The sequence below is a fragment of the Gorilla gorilla genome, chromosome 9 (assembly GCF_029281585.2).
Source record: "Gorilla gorilla gorilla isolate KB3781 chromosome 9, NHGRI_mGorGor1-v2.1_pri, whole genome shotgun sequence".
NCBI lineage: Eukaryota > Metazoa > Chordata > Mammalia > Primates > Hominidae > Gorilla > Gorilla gorilla.
In genome coordinates, this window is record NC_073233.2 from 62645337 (window position 1) to 62662022 (window position 16686).

At 35.0% G+C, this 16686-nt stretch overlaps 1 pseudogene; it reads left to right on the top strand.

Moving 5' to 3' along the window:
• Nucleotides 1-10030: 10030 nt before the first annotated feature.
• On the top strand, nt 10031-10973 carry LOC101150036 (olfactory receptor 4A5-like; annotated as a pseudogene).
• The last annotated feature ends 5713 nt before the right edge of the window (nt 10974-16686 follow it).

Here is a 16686-nt window from a genome sequence, read left to right on the forward strand (position 1 = left end):
TCTGCTTTATTCTGCATATTTTATTCTAATCTTTCCTCTAATTGACTATTTATCTCCTTGTTTCTAATCTTCTGTGCATCCAGCCACTGAGTTCTTAAGTTTGTGCATTTTAGTTTTCACATTTAGTTGGTTTGATGTATTATCCATCTCAGGTTTTAATTATTTGTATACACTTGCTTATTTAAAAATGCTTGTTTTTTCCATTATTTGAAATATCTACATCTTTTTTTTTGCTTTTGTCTTTTGATCAGTCCTTGTCTTCTCCTATATTTTGTTATTTTTGTGTGTTGCATTTTGCATATCAAAATTATAAGACATATTAAAACTTTTATCATGTTGGTTTTCTTTGAAAGAGGATTGACTATTTTTCTAGCTAGCAGCTAAGATTGGAGATATAAAAATCCCAGATAACATTTATCCAATGAAGAAATGAGATGACCTAAGCTGGGCTTGAGTTCCTTTGCATACTACTCCGTTGTCTATTCATCCCTACTCCAAAAGTAAAGTCCTCTGTGGTCTCAAATGAAAGACTGGTTGTTTACTAAGGACTCTTCTTCGGGAGACATTGAATTTCACTTATTATTCTTAGGGAACAGCATCTATGTGAAGTTCCATAAGGTTTTTCAGGCTTTCATTTGTGGATTTAGGCTTAATCCATTCTCTTAGAGAAAAGAACTCAAAGGCAGGGTTTAGCTGTATGGCCATTCTTTGAAATATTATCACCACAAATTCCTTACTTTTAAGTATTTAAATGCTCTAAAATGTGTGCATTTCATATTTTTCTAACTTCTGTTTTTCTTATTTTAAATGTGGTGTATAGTGATTTCTGCCTTTTTAAGAAGATAAATATATATTATATCTATATTTTACTCTCTACTTTGGCAATAAATATGGGTTATAGAGAATTACTATAGACTATGGCATATTTTGAGGCAACATCTAGATAAGTTAATCTACAATAAACTCAAACAAATTTACAAGAAAAAAACAAACAACCCCATCAAAAAGTGGGCAAAGGATATTAACAGACACTTCTCAAAAGAAGACATTTATGCAGCCAAAAAACACATGAAAAAATGCTCACCATCACTTGCCATCAGAGAAATGCAAATCAAAACCACAATGAGATACCATCTCACACCAGTTAGAATGACAATCATTAAAAAGTCAGGAAACAACTGGAGCTGGAGAGGATGTGGAGAAATAGGAACACTTTTACACTGTTGGTGAGACCGTAAACTAGTTCAACCATTGTGGAAGTCAGTGTGGCGATTCCTCAGGGATCTAGAACTAGAAATACCATTTGACTCACCCATCCCATTACTGGGTATATACCCAAAGGATTATAAATCATGCTGCTGTAAAGACAAATGCACACGTATGTTTATAGCGGAACCATTCACAATAGCAAAGACTTGGAACCAACCCAAATGTCCAACAATGATAGACTGGATTAAGCAAATGTGGCACATATACACCATGTAATACTATGCAGCCATAAAAAATGATGAGTTCATGTCTTTTGTAGGGACATGGATGAAATTGGAAACCATCATTCTCAGCAAACTATCGCAAGTACAAAAAACCAAACACTGCATGTTCTCACTCATAGATGGGAATTGCACAATGAGAACACATGGACACAGGAAGGGGAACATCACACTCTGGGGACTGTTGTGGGGTGGGGGGAGGGCAGAGGGTTAGCATTAGGAGATATACCTAATGTTAAATTACGAGTGAATGGGTGCAGCAAACCAACATGGCATATGTATACATATGTAACAAACCTGCACGTTGTGCACAGGTACCCTAAAACTTAAAGTATAATAATAATAAAATTTTAAAAAGTTAAAAAATATATATTTTCAATGTATTTCTTCATTGGAGCAAATAAATTCAGATTCTGGGCTGTTATAGGCATCATCTGAGCTAGCAAACACTTTTGCCTCATTCAGATAAATGGAAAGCATTAGTAGTTATTTGACTTCAACTGGAAGGAACATAGAGAATTGTGCCTTATTCTTGAATTTGTTCTCCATCTTGAAGTCATAATTTAATGCATAGTACCATTGCTCACATCAAATTGTTTTCCAGAATTAAAGATATGTTTGTGTATCTTTTGCTACTTACCAATAAAAGAACATAACATCTGGGTGTGCTTTTTAAATCCTAGAAGTGATCCAAATTGATTTGGGGTGACTAGATTTAATCCATTTATTAGCGAAGTTGAAAACAGCCAACTTTTAGTGGAGGTTATTAAATGATAAATCATGTTTAGTGGTGGAGGCTATTACATGATAAATATCTTTAGCTGGTTGAGATTAGCATTTATATGACTCTGTACCTTAGACCCTTGTGATACAGAAGTTCCAGTATTTAACTAAATGTATAACAAGGTAAAGAAGCTCAGTGGAGCCAACGACAAGCCAATTTATGGAAAAAGCAATATAAATCCTTAGACCATGATTCCCTTGTTGGAAAATTACAATTTCTTTCTTGTAAAAATAGTTATTGAATTAATATTGGACTAAAATTAAGGGACTGAATTAATGGACTATATATCATTATGGTTGCATCTGACACAAATTCAGGCCTTGATCAAAATCCTGTAGTCTAATCTAAAATTGCAGAACTGTGACTACCTAACTTTCCAATAAGTACAATATCAACTTCAGTTCAAGGCTCTCTGCCTTTTAGCTTCAGGGCTTCTTGGGCACAGACTTTCTAACAGCAAGCTTAAGGTGACTCTTTGCTGGTTTTATAACCGGGTAAGAAAATGTGAGTCCTGTTCATTCTGGCTGAAATATAACTTGCTTTCCCTAAATGTTTCATGATATGAAACTCCTATTTTATTGCTGAATTTACTTTAGAATTTTCTTATTTACATCACTGGCTTTACACATTACCTGGCATTCAGCTACTCTTCCTTGGCAAGAACCAAGTCTTTTTCTTAGGGATTGTTCTAGGGAAAAATGTGTTTGGAGAGATAACTTCATTTTAATTTGTTCTGAATATTCTAACTAACTAATCTACATTGACCTTACTGTCTCTTTCATATAAAACAGTGATGATGTAAAAGTCATAGACTGTGTCTGTGCACATAAATGGAAGAATTAATTTCTTGATAGAAAAACCCAAGTGATATCTGAAGAGTTAAACTCCCACCAAAGGCAGAGTATTCCTTCAGCTGATATGTAGTTCTCTAGGTGTAATTTTTGTTGTTGTTGTTTTCATCATATCCACCATTGCTTGTAGAAATTTTTGAAAGGTCTCAATTTCCTAGATTGAGATTGGGGAGATATGGAGACCTGCATTTAATTAGGAAAGAACTGCCTTAGGGATATGTTATTTGAATGACTGAAGAACATAATTTAAGCAAAACTCTTCAACATTTTAGTCATTCAAATAGCTTATTTCTAAGACCACTTCGTTCCTAAATAAAAGCAAGAGAAAGCTCTGTCACTGACTTTTTTTTTTTTTTTTTTGCAAAATTAATTCCCTGCATTTTCCTTGTTTTCTACGGAGCTTAATACCTAGGCACACAAGTGTTCTCATAAATCCTTAATCACAGTAAAGTACTTAGGGTTGCTTCACCATAATTGACTGAGAAAAGAAACATTCAAGTAATGAATTTTAGTGTTGCTAAATTGTTTGGTTATTTTTGCCACTAAATAATGACCTTGTCCAGATTAATTTCCTCTAATTAGGTCATTTTTTTATAGTCATGCAAATACAGAATCTTTGTTTTTCTATGAAGAATTTTTTGAGCAGTTGAGGATATTCAACTACCTTTGTACAGTAAATATTGAGATTATGTTTAAGCATCTTTATATATTTGGAAGCTGCTTTAAATACTTTAATACTCTTCTGAAGCACTGAAAAAATGAAAAGCCTGTGTGAAAATATGGAACTATAGCCACTAAGAACTATTATTATATCCATGGATAAGCCATCCTTTCCCATGTGTTTCATGATCGTATATAGGTGCATGAAGTATCTACAGTAACCCTCAGTAAAGGAAGCATTGATTTTTTGGACCAAGGACAAAGTTCAAGACGTGAATTCTTGAAACCACTGACAGAGATATTCATTAAAAATTCCTGTGACATGTTTACATATGGCTAATGGGTTAACTATCATATGTTTTCATTGGAGGAATTGTAATTGAGAAAATTAAGCTAGCAAAACACAGACATTAATCCGATTATACAAAGTATATTTTGTTTTAGAATACAGTCTGATAGGCATTTATTTTCCATTTTGCTATTAAGTAGAGTAACATGCTCCATGTTACATCAACAATAAATAAACCAATAGATTTATCATCTTAATTTATAGGATATACTAGTTTACATGATATGTTAATGAATATATAGAACTACTTTTAGATATATTTGATTAAAGAATTTAAAATTGCTTATCATGACAAGTATGTTAGAATGTAAAGGCATCAATGACTATTTTGTTCTATAAGCATGATATAGATTTTTATGTGTAAATCTAAAATTATCTCAGCAAACGTAATAGTATATGCATGTAAAGAAACCCATGCTCCAGAAAATACCTTGTGTACTGTCATTACGAGACATTTATAAAACTGTAATTGTTAAGTAGTTGAAGAGTTGTTTTTATGCTTATGAAATTTTGTCTTTTCAAAATGTCCTGTTGTGAAGAAACTGTTAAATTTTTTTCATTAAAAAAGTGTTAACTTAGTGGTTTAAGTTAATAGTCTATTAATACTATCTTTCAGTTTTTTAAGGTATTAAATCTTTGATGACCTAAAGTATAGGGGATATTTTACATATCCTATTTTTTCCAAGTAAACTGTTAAATTGCCCAATAGAAGATTGAGCATGATGAAATTTATCACTAATGATTACATAGAGAAAAGGAACTAATACTTGCAGCAATAAAGGTGTGAATAAAAAAGAGAATTGGATGTAGACTACATTATATGCTTGTGTTCTTCAAAAGATGTATATCTGTCTACAGCTTTAGTAATGACTGAACTCCGGAATTCGCTGGAGGAGGTACTGTGAATGGCACATAGACTGTCTATCACAGCTGGCTTCTAGAGATAGCTCAGACTGTGCCTGCATGTGCACTCCTCCACTGCCAGATCTATGCAAATGGAATGATCTTGTCTACATTTAAGGTTTAGTCATTCTGTGAGTTTCTTCAGTAGTGAATAATCAGAAAGTTCAGTTTGTATCTCTGATTGTTCTATTGTCCTCTTTTCTTTAAGTTTGTCCTTAACCATCAGATCTACAGACATAGAGAAATTAATGATCTTTTTTCTTTTTGAAATTTCTTTTATTTATTTATTTTTACTAGCATTTGGTCTTTATCTACTTGTTATGGCTACACCAAAAACTCTCCTGAGTCACCCCAACGAACCAAAGGAGGCTGTGTTTCCAGTGTTTCCTCATTAAAAGAAATTTTTTTGAAGAAGAATTTTAAAAGAATACTAGCCTCACTTAATTATCACATTAATCTTCTTATTGCTTGTAGATATTCATTTATTAACTGTAATTTATTTTCTTTTTTTAAATTATACTTTAAGTTTTAGGGTACATGTGCACAATGTTCAGGTTAGTTACATACGTATACATGCGCCATGCTGGTGTGCTGCACCCATTAACTCTTCATTTAGCACTAGGTATATTTCCTAATGCTATCCTCCCCCCCTCCCTCCACCCCACAACAGTCCCCAGAGTGTGATGTTCTCCTTCCTGTGTCCATGTGTTCTCATTGTTCAATTCCCACCTATGAGTAAGAATATGTGGTGTTTGGTTTTTTGTTCTTATGATAGTTTACTGAGAATGATGATTTCCAATTTCATCCATGTCCCTACAAAGGACATGAACTCATCATTTTTTATGGCTGCATAGTATTCCATGGTGTATATGTGCCACATTTTCTTAATCCAGTCTATCACTGTTGGACATTTGGGTTGGTTCCAAGTCTTTGCTATTGTGAGTAGTGCTGCAATAAACATACATGTGCATGTGTCTTTATAGCAGCATGATTTGTAGTCCTTTTGGGTACATATCCAGTAATGGGATGGCTGGGTCAAATGGTATTTCTAGTCCTAGATCCCTGAGGAATCTTCACACTGTCTTCCACAATGGTTGAACTAGTTTACAGTCTCACCAACAGTGTAAAAGTGTTCCTATTTCTCCACATCCTCTCCAGCTCCTGTTGTTTCCTGACTTTTTAATGATTGCCATTCTAACTGGTGTGAGATGGTATCTCATTGGGGTTTTGATTTGCATTTCTCTGATGGCCAGTGATGACGAGCATTTTTTCATGTGTTTTTTGACTGCATAAATGTCTTCTTTTGAGAAGTGTCTGTTAATATCCTTTGCCCACTTTTTGATGGGGTTGTTTGTTTTTTTCTTGTAAATTTGTTTGAGTTCATTGTAGATTCTTGATATTAGCCCTTTGTCAGATGAGTGGGTAGCGAAAATTTTCTCCCATTTTGTAGGTTGCCTGTTCACTCTGGTGGTAGTTTCTTTTGCTGTGCAGAAGCTCTTTAGTTTAATTAGATCCCATTTGTCAATTTTGGCTTTTATTGCCATTGCTTTTGGTGTTTTAGACATGAAGTCCTTGTCCATGCCTATGTCCCGAATGGTAATGCCTAGGTTTTCTTCTAGGATTTTTATGGTTTTAGGTCTAATGTTTAAGTCTTTAATCCATCTTGAATTAATTTTTGTATAAGGTGTAAGGAAGGGATCCAATTTTGGCTTTCTACATATGGCTAGCCAGTTTTCCCAGCACCATTTATTAAGTAGGGAATCCTTTCCCCATTGCTTGTTTTTCTCAGGTTTGTCAAAGATCAGATAGTTGTAGATATGTGGCATTATTTCTGAGGGCTCTGTTCTGTTCCATTGATCTATATCTCTGTTTTGGTACCAGTACCATTCTGTTATGGTTACTGTAGCCTTTCTGAAATTATTCCAATCAATAGAAAAAGAGGGAATCCCCCCTAACTCATTTTATGAGGCCAGCATCATTCTGATACCAAAGCCAGGCAGAGACACAAACAAAAAAGAGAATTTTGGACCAATATCCTTGATGAACATTGATGCAAAAATCCTCAATAAAATACTGGCAAACTGAATCCAGCAGCACATCAAAAAGCTTATCCACCATGATCAAGTGGGCTTCATCCCTGGGATGCAAGGCTGGTTCAATATACGCAAATCAATAAATGTAATCCAACATACAAACAGAATCAAAGACAAAAACCACACGATTATCTCAATAGATGCAGAAAAGTCCTTTGAAAAAAATTCAACAACCCTTCATGCTAAACACTCTCAATAAATTAGGTATTGATGGGACGTATCTCAAAATAATAAGAGCTATCTATGACAAACCCACATCCAATATCATACTGAATGGGCAAAAACTGAAGGCATTCCCTTTGAAAACTGGCACAAGACAGGGATGCCCTCTCTCACCACTCCTATTCAACATAGTGTTGGAAGTTCTGGCTGGGACAATTAGGCAGGAGAAGGAAATAAAGGGTATTCAATTCGGAAAAGAGGAAGTCAAATTGTCCCTGTTTGCAGATGACATGACTGTATATGTAGAAAACCCCTTTGTCTCAGCCCAAACTCTCCTTAAGCTGATAAGCAACTTCAGCAAAGTCTCAGCATACAAAATCAATGTACAAAAATCACAAGCATTCTTATACACCAATAACAGAGAAACACAGAACCAAATCATGAATGAACTCCCATTCACAATTGCTTCAAAGAGAATAAAATACCTAGGAATCCAACTTACAAGGGATGTGAAGGACCTCTTCAAGGAGAACTGCAAACCACTGTTCAATGAAATAAAAGAGGATACAAACAACTGGAAGATTATTCCATGCTCATGGGTAGGAAGAATCAATATCGTGAAAATGGCCATACTGCCCAAGGTAATTCATAGATTCAATGCCATCCCCATCAAGCTACCAATGACTTTCTTCACAGAATTGGAAAAAACTACTTTAAAGTTCATATGGAACCAAAAAAGAGACTGCATCGCCAAGTCAATCCTAAGCCAAAAGAACAAAGCTGGAGGCATCACACTGTCTGACTTCAAACTATAATTTGTTTTCTTATTTGATTCTTATTTCATCTTGAATATTTAGCTTTATCTGTGATGATAGATCCAATTTTTCCTGTAATTCGGCTTGCTTCTTATCAAGAAACATTACTTCACAGTTAAATTATTGCTCATATACAATTAAATGTATAATTCCTAAGACATACCATTTTGTTGTATGTATGCCCCCATAGTGTTCAGAAGGTGTGGGTATCTTATTCATTTCTTCCAGGACTATGTCTATAAATCTTATCAAGTTGGCAAAGATCTGAATGAGTTTTCTAATCCAATTTTCACAGTGAAGCATTCAAGATCACTAGTAATAGCCATCAGTTATTGAGCTTTTATCAGGTGTCAGCCAGTGTTCCAGACACTTTTCTTTATTTTAATAAAATAACAACTATAAGTCGTATGGGCTATTGCTATCCTCATTCTATAAATAATGAAAGGGAGGCACTAAGAGCTTCAGTAAGTGGCCCAAAGTCACATAGTAATTGGTGAAGTTGGGATTGCAGCAGTGGCAGTGTGGCTCCAGGGTCCACATTATTTACCACAGTGCTCTGTCCTTCCGCCCAAGAAGTCTTGAATCTTTAATAGGTACACAGTGCATGAGAAACATACAATCATTATTTGCTCACTGTATTTGTCAAATCTCACATATACAGGCTAATATTTTCATGTAACTGTCATAAGCTTGAAAATTGTTATTTAATAATAAAAATATGAAAAATGTAGGGCTGCACTAATAGTATCATAGGTAATTTGACTGAGAAGGATGCTGAGTTCATCTAGTTCAATCCCACTGTTTTCCAATTAGCAAACTGAGACAGATTTGTAATTACATTTAGAAAGTGGCTTGAACCTATGCCTTCTTACATTAAGATTGGAATTTTCCCTTGAGTATGCTTCCTTTTAAAATATGTATGCTGAGGTTCTATTTTTGAGTGCTCTCAGTACCTAATTAACATTATGAGCAAAACCATGTCCTACAGTTGTCTACCTCTCTTTTCAATCTGTTTTCTCCTCCCTGACTACCGAGTTCACCTCAAAAGTTTTGAAAAAAAAATACTAGCTGTGAATATGGTAGTCGGTGTTATTTATGAGTTAGTTGAGTTCAGTTAAATATTAATTGCTGAAAATCAGGATAGTGTATGCAGATTTGGTAAGAGTTGTGGCATAGCCAAGAATAAGGCGGAGAGATATACAGCTCCATAGAAAGCAATCAGCCATTCTGACTAAGTAATTGCTACAGAGAACAGTTTGCTAACTAATTTGTAGTTACGTGATACAGTTCAAAGTCTAGTCTCCTGACATTTAATGAGAGAGTCATGAAGACTAAACATCTTTGAGATGTGAAGGACTAAAGGCTTAACAATGGAATGCCATAGTACTGAGTAAGACACATCAAAGATCTTATTTCTGGTGCTACACAGGTCGTGTTGTAAAGATACGACAACTACGACAAACTGAAAGGGCTGAATTGATGCCAATTTACTTATTTCAATTTTATCACAACCACTAGAGAATAAATTTCTTGAGAGCAGGAACCTTTTTATCATAGCTGATTTCTGTGTCAAGAAGTAACATATTTTAGGTAAGGAATTATTAAACATATGAATAATTGTATCCTTACTCTTTTCTATAGAATACCTACTAAGATATAGAGACAGATTTATTTTTTTAACCTGTTGGCCTAACACCAGTTCTTAGGATAAATAGAATTATCAAGGGAGGGTCTGTTGGGTCCACTGGAAGAGGAACTCAATAGAGATTTAATAAATGTTCATTGAGTATAAACCACTGTTGAAGATATAATAACGATGTACTCAGTAACCTAATGGATATATTGATATTCCTGTTCACAAAGTCATTACAGGTCCTCTTCTCCTGAGCTCTCAACTCTGATACAAGACTGACAGAAGAGTCAATGGGCCAGATTAGCAATGTTACAGAATTTGTCCTCTTGGGTCTTGCTCAAGACACTGATGGGCAAAAAGCATTATTGGTAATGTTTTCATTCATATACATTGTGACTATTTTGGGAAACCTGCTTATCGGGGTGACTATTATTGGCAGCCCCTCCTTTGGTTCCCCTATGTACTTCTTCCTTGCCTGCTTGTCATTTATGGATGCTGCATATTCTACTGCGATTTCACCCAAACTGATGATAGACTTACTCTATGATAAAAACACTCTTTCCTTCCCAGCTTGCATGGGCCAGCTCTTTACAGAACACCTATTTGGTGGTGCTGAGGTCTTACATCTGGTGGTGATGGCCTATGATCACTATGTGGCCATCCGTAATCCACTGCACTATTTGACCATCATTAATTGACAGGTTTGCATCTTTCTGTTAGTGGTGGCCTGGTTCAGCGGTTTAGTGCATTCTGATTCAAATTGTTGTTGTGTGCAGCCTCCCTTTCTGTGACCCCAATGTCATTGACCATTTCATCTGTGACATGTACCCATTATTGGAACTGGCGTGCACTGACACCAACTTCATAGGCCCCACTGTGATTGCCAATGGTGGAGCAATCTGTATGGTTGTCTTCACCCTTCTACTAATCTCCTATGGGATAACCCTAAACTCCCTTAAAAGTTATAGTCAGGAAGGGAGGCATAAAGCCCTGTCTACCTGCAGCTCCTACATCACTGTGGTTGTCTTTTTTGTTCCCTGTATTTTCATGTATGTTAGACATGTTTTTAACTTTCCCATTGATAAATTTATGACTGTGTTTTATACAGTTATCACACCCATGTTGAATCCTTTAATACACACATTGAAAAATTCAGACATGAAAAATGCTATAAAAAACCTCTGGTGTAAAAAAATAACTATAGATAGAATAAGAGTGTCCCTCTTCATGTAGTTACGGGGTATGTAGACAAGATCTTTCCAATGAGATTGTCAGACTTGTAATGGCAATTCAGGGATCCTAGAGTGGTAAAGTAGGATTTATGAGCTCACAGCTCAATTAACATCTCATCCCATCATGGCGTCAATTTGACATCCAGGATCTCAAATTCTATATCCAGAGGGAGGGTGGATGAAACTCTATAGGTGCAATTTCTAATGTACAGCTCTTTTATTCTGGTTCTTCTCTATTTTAAGATCTATGAACTAGAGACAGGATTTTTCTTTCACATCCTCAGCATACAATGGAGGAAGAGAGGAGTAGATAACCAAAAATCGGCACTCCTCTTCACAAGAAAAGTCTAAGGTGCTTCTTTCAGTGCAATTTCATTAAAAACTTTGTAATATTTCTGCTTCTTTAAATTGGCATTTACAACATTATACAAGAGCCACTCTTACAAAGATCTTTGCATCTGACTCTTCTTGGGTTTGAGCTGAGAATCTGTGTGTGTGGCAGTGGGATAATTCCCATAGGAGTCTTAGAATTATTTTCATTTAATTGGTAGGGTTTATGAGACACACTTTAAAATATTTCCGATCTCTTCTCAAAGAATCTTTCATTGACAACTTTGAGATGACATTTATTATGACATTTAAAGCATGTGGCATTGGCTTTCAATCAGAAGCTAGGTGAAATTACTTACATTGAGTCTTTAGATCTTTGGGGAGACTGGAAAGGGAAACCAGTTTTATTTTTGAAACCAGCAAGTTTGGGCTCTTTTATTTTTCTTGTACATTCTTCCTGAAAATTCAAATTACTTTTTTAACCCATATATTTATCTATGTCTTATCATATCATACAACATTATAAGAAATAGTTTGAACTTTCAATATTGTACTTGAAAATTTTAACTGGATCCACCTGTTCAATTAAGTATACTTCCTGTTTTCTGTATTACTGTATGTGGCAGTATCACCAAACCTTTTGGGCACTAGATAAAAAGTCACTCCCCCCCACCTCTAAGTTACTTCTGTCTTTTCAGCTATCACTTACACTGTCTAGGATATTTTTCTAAGTGTCATCTAGCTTCTGTTATTAAAACCTATGCCACATGCTTTAAATTGTTGTTATGGAAGCACCATAGTTACAGGTGCTACTTTTTATTCTGGTGATCTCTTCCTGCATTGTATAAGGCTCCACAGTTTCTGTGACTTAAAACAATCGCCAGTTTATTTATCTTCAAAGTTTATAGGCTAGGAATTTAGGCAGTGGCTGGCTGGGTATTTCTTCTGCTTCATGTTCCATGGAAGGAAGTCTCTCACTGTTATTCAGCTGATATCTGGGTCATCTGTAGGGTCCAGGAAAGCTTCATATTCATAGTATCTTGGAAGTGATGACTGGAAGAGATCCACTGAGTCCTTCCTCCTATCCATTTAGATGAAGGACCACAAGCTTTCTCCAACAGGATAGTCAGGCTTTTTACATGGCACTAAGAGTTCCCCATGGTAGAAAGTAGACGATGTCTGGCTAATTAAGAGCTATGTCCAGAACTGGCACAATGTCACTTGCACCATCTTCTATTGCTCAGAGTGGTCACATAGCCATCACAGATTTGAAATGTTACAGAAACAGATGATAACCCTTGATGGGGAAGAGGAAAAGTCACTTTGCAGAGCAATGTGCAGAACAATTGTCTACATCTGAAAAGGCATATGTTGGGAGTTTTTTTTCAGATTGAGTTGAATCTGTAAATCATCTTGGACTGAAATATCATCCTAATAGTTGGGTTTCTAATTCTTCAATACAATGTATCTATTAGGTGTTTTAAACTATTTCCTATGTTTATGTTTGAAAAATTTTGTAGTTATTAGTATAGGGATCTTACTCATCTGCTCCTAAGTATTTATGTGTTCATTCAGATGCTTTAACAGTTTTTTAATTTAAAAATTCAATTTTATTGCTGTTAGTATATACAAATGCAACTGAATTTTTAACTTGACGTTCAAGTCCTATAAATGTGCTAAATTTGTCACTTATTTCTACCCATCTCTGTAGATTTTTTACAGTTCTCTGAGACAATATCATATTATCCACAAACAAGAATATTCATTACTTGGAGAGATATAGGAGTGTTTAGCTTTTCAATTTGTTTTGGGGTCATTTTCAGAAGGTTGGGTTTTCCCTACATTTTACTGTTTTATCTAAGCTGCCAAATTAATTAAAATAATGTTTTTCATAACCATCCTTTTCTATCCCTTTAAAGTCTAAAAAACCTATTTGAAGATGATTTTTTTTAAAGCGTCTGATATTGGTAACATGAGTTTCTATTTCTTTTCTCTTTCTTGATCATTCTTGCTAGAAGTTTATCAATTGTGTTATAAAAGTACCAACTTTTGACTATTTTGATTTTATCTATTTAATGTTACCCATTTTATTGATTTTTGATCTTATATTTATTATGTCCTTTCTTTTACTTACCTTGGATTTAATTTACTCTTCTTAATATGAAAGCTCAGATGCATGCTTTTAAACATTTATTTTTAATATAACACTTATAGCTATAAATTTCCCTCTTGGTACTGTTTTAATTACATCTCACAATTTGATATGTTTTAGTTAGTTTTGAGTTCTAAATATTTGCTTATCTCTATTAGAACATTTACATTGATTCATAGGTTATCAAAATTTTATTGCCACATTTCCAAATATTTGAAGAGTTTTTAGATATATGAGCTACTTATTCCCATATAAATGTTACTTTAAAACTTAGGCTCAAAACACTATGTACTTATTACGTCTCAATTTCTGTAGGTCAAGAAACTAAGGATAGCTTAGCAGATTCCAGTGCTTCAGGATCTCTTACAAATCTGTAATTATCATCTGGTTGGTGTTAGATACTCATATGAAGGCTTGGCTGAGGAAGGATCCACTTCCATGCTGGCTGTTGGCAGGACTCAGTTTCTCAATAGAAATGAAAAATCTTTTGAAAGAGTCATTCTACTTAACATCCCATAGAACTTTGAAATTGTTTTGTATATGTTATTCTGCATATTATTAACTTCTGAATATATTGCCTTTTTTTGACATGCTTTTATTGGGGAGATTGTATCTGATCTGTGAAATTAATATAAATTATTGTTATTAAATTTCTTTGAAAAATGTTTATAAAACAACTAAAAATAGAAAGAAAAAGAATCTCTGTTTAATCCCACTGTATTATATCTGTTTTCTGAATTCTTTTCTATAAATTATAATTTTCATGTAATATTGTTTTTTTTTTAGCCTGAGGATTTTTTTTTTTTGCATTTTTTATAATACAGGTCTGCTGGCTATGACATTTCTCATCCCTCAAATACTGAGCTCATTATTGAATTGCACATGGCAGGCTGAGACTAACTTTAGCTCTCCCCTAACACAAAATATGTAAGAGATTGAGTGAGAAGAAATTCCAGCAATTCGCTAGTGCAAGGGGTGTTGGAAAAGAGTTTGAAGTTCGATTTCTGCCATAGTAGAGTGATGTAGTAAATGCTTCAGATTTCTGTTGAAACTCAAGAAGGTCCATGTCTCAGCATTAATGTGTACATCCCAGAATTAAGGATTATACAATAGTCTTTTTAGATGTCCTTTACTAATTGGGCTACTCCTTTTCTTTATCTTTAATGTCTTCACCTTTTTATAGTTCTAATTTGTTCTTATGCAATTGTGTAAACAGAAGCATTTACTGCACCCATTCAAGTGAGAAGGAGTTCATTGTCTTTTCCTAGTGTTAGCTGACTTCATGTCACATATGAGAGGAACAGGGGCTTTATTCTCTGGAGACAAGATAATGTCACGTGTAAAGAATAATATTGTCAATTCTAGACATGATCACCCATCTCTGTGCTCCTTTCCCATCTGACATGATTTTTCGTTTTAGCTATTATGTATATAAACCAAATTCATCTGTTGATTAAGCCATTGTTATGTGGGTTGTAAGTGGTATAAATTGTTACATGATGTACTTCTTTTTTTTTTTTCTTTTTTTGAGACAGAGTCTCTCTCTAATCCCCAGGCTGCAGCGCTGTGGCATGATCTTGGCTCAAGCAACCTCTGCCTCCTGAGTTCAAGTGACAATTCTGCCTCAGCCTCCAAAGTAGCTGGGATTACATGCATGCACCACCTCACTTGGCTGATTTTTGTATTTTTAGTAGAGACAGAGTTTTGCCATGTTGGTCAGGCTGGTATCAAACTTCTGACATCAGGTGATCCACCCACCTCGGCCTCCCAAATTGCTGGGATGACAGGAGTGAGCCACCATGCCCGGCCTATGTGATGTACTTCTTAGCTCATTTATGCCCACTGTCCATGAGAAAATTTGTGTGTTGATTCAATGAGATTTGAGGAATCAAAATGGTAGGCCATGTCTTATTTTAATAGCCTGATGGTGTTTTCATTTGTGGCTTGGATCACAGGCTAAGTTGAATCTCAAAGTGTTATTAAAAGTCTAATCAAGATAAATCCATTTGACATCACTGAGAGCTATGGCTATTGGTCCTTTGTAGTAACCCTACAAGTTGTGTTTTAGTTCTTGGCACTAGGAAGTACTCTTTAAGGCTATTTAAAGCAGTGTTTCGGCTACTGTTATAGTACCTTAGTCTTTATCATATTACTGGTTTTGGTTGACTTAGTGGAACATGTCATTATTCTTCTTATATGTCATTCATCTCATATATCCAAGTGGCTGCTTGAAAATCCTGGGACAAACTCTTTCTCTTCCTTTTTTAAAAAGAGAGAAAACCTAAGTTCTTTGGAGGACCTATAGCACACACTTTAATCTTCCCTTAGAATTCTAGTAAGCTTTCCATAATAGCATTCTCTGTTGCTGGATTTCTTGGTTGTCCATTGAACTTGTCTGCCTGACCAAATGGTGAGGTTACAACACAGAATTCAGGAAATATTCAGATATTGCTCTGAGAGTGAAAACAAAATGTTGCATGAACTAAAGGTTATGTTCCTCATACATATAGTCATCCAGAGGACATAATTTTACCCTCTTGGACCAAGGTTCTACTCTTCAGTGGGAGAATTTCAGCAGATTTTCATATGAATCAAACTCTTCAACATGAGAATCTCCACTAGGAAATTAAATATCTTAATTTTCTTTAGCTGGAAATGAATAACTTCATTGATACTAGTGATCAGCAGGAGTGAAAACTTCCATCAGAGGTTCTATTTGTTCTGAAAATTATGCTTATAGATATGACATAATTCTCAGAACCACCTCCTTGATCCTTTCTCCATATACTATTTCCATTTTATTAAGAAACTTTGTGATGCTATGTTATCTTTCTGTAATTGGCCCTCTAACATCACCCATGACATCGAGGGCAAAAAAGATGAATTAATTTGTGTCTCTGTGTAAGTCCAACCACTTCTCAGTAGTTGTCTTACAAATGGGCTTCCTCTGGCCACTGTACTATGAATATTGAATGCAAAAATCCCAATGTTCATCATAGAGAGGCAGAATTAGGCTTTTGCTGGAGTCCCACGTTTGCATATCTTCATATACTAGACATTTCTGAAAACAAAAGGGCATTAAGGTTATTGGGTTCCAATGGCATTGCATGCGTAACTTCCAATGATAAATTATACACCTTCTAGAACAATTGTCATTTCTTTTCTGACACTAGGATGTGAACCAGAGAGTGGTGTATTTGGTAAGGTTTGTAAAATGTCTCTGATGGTTATG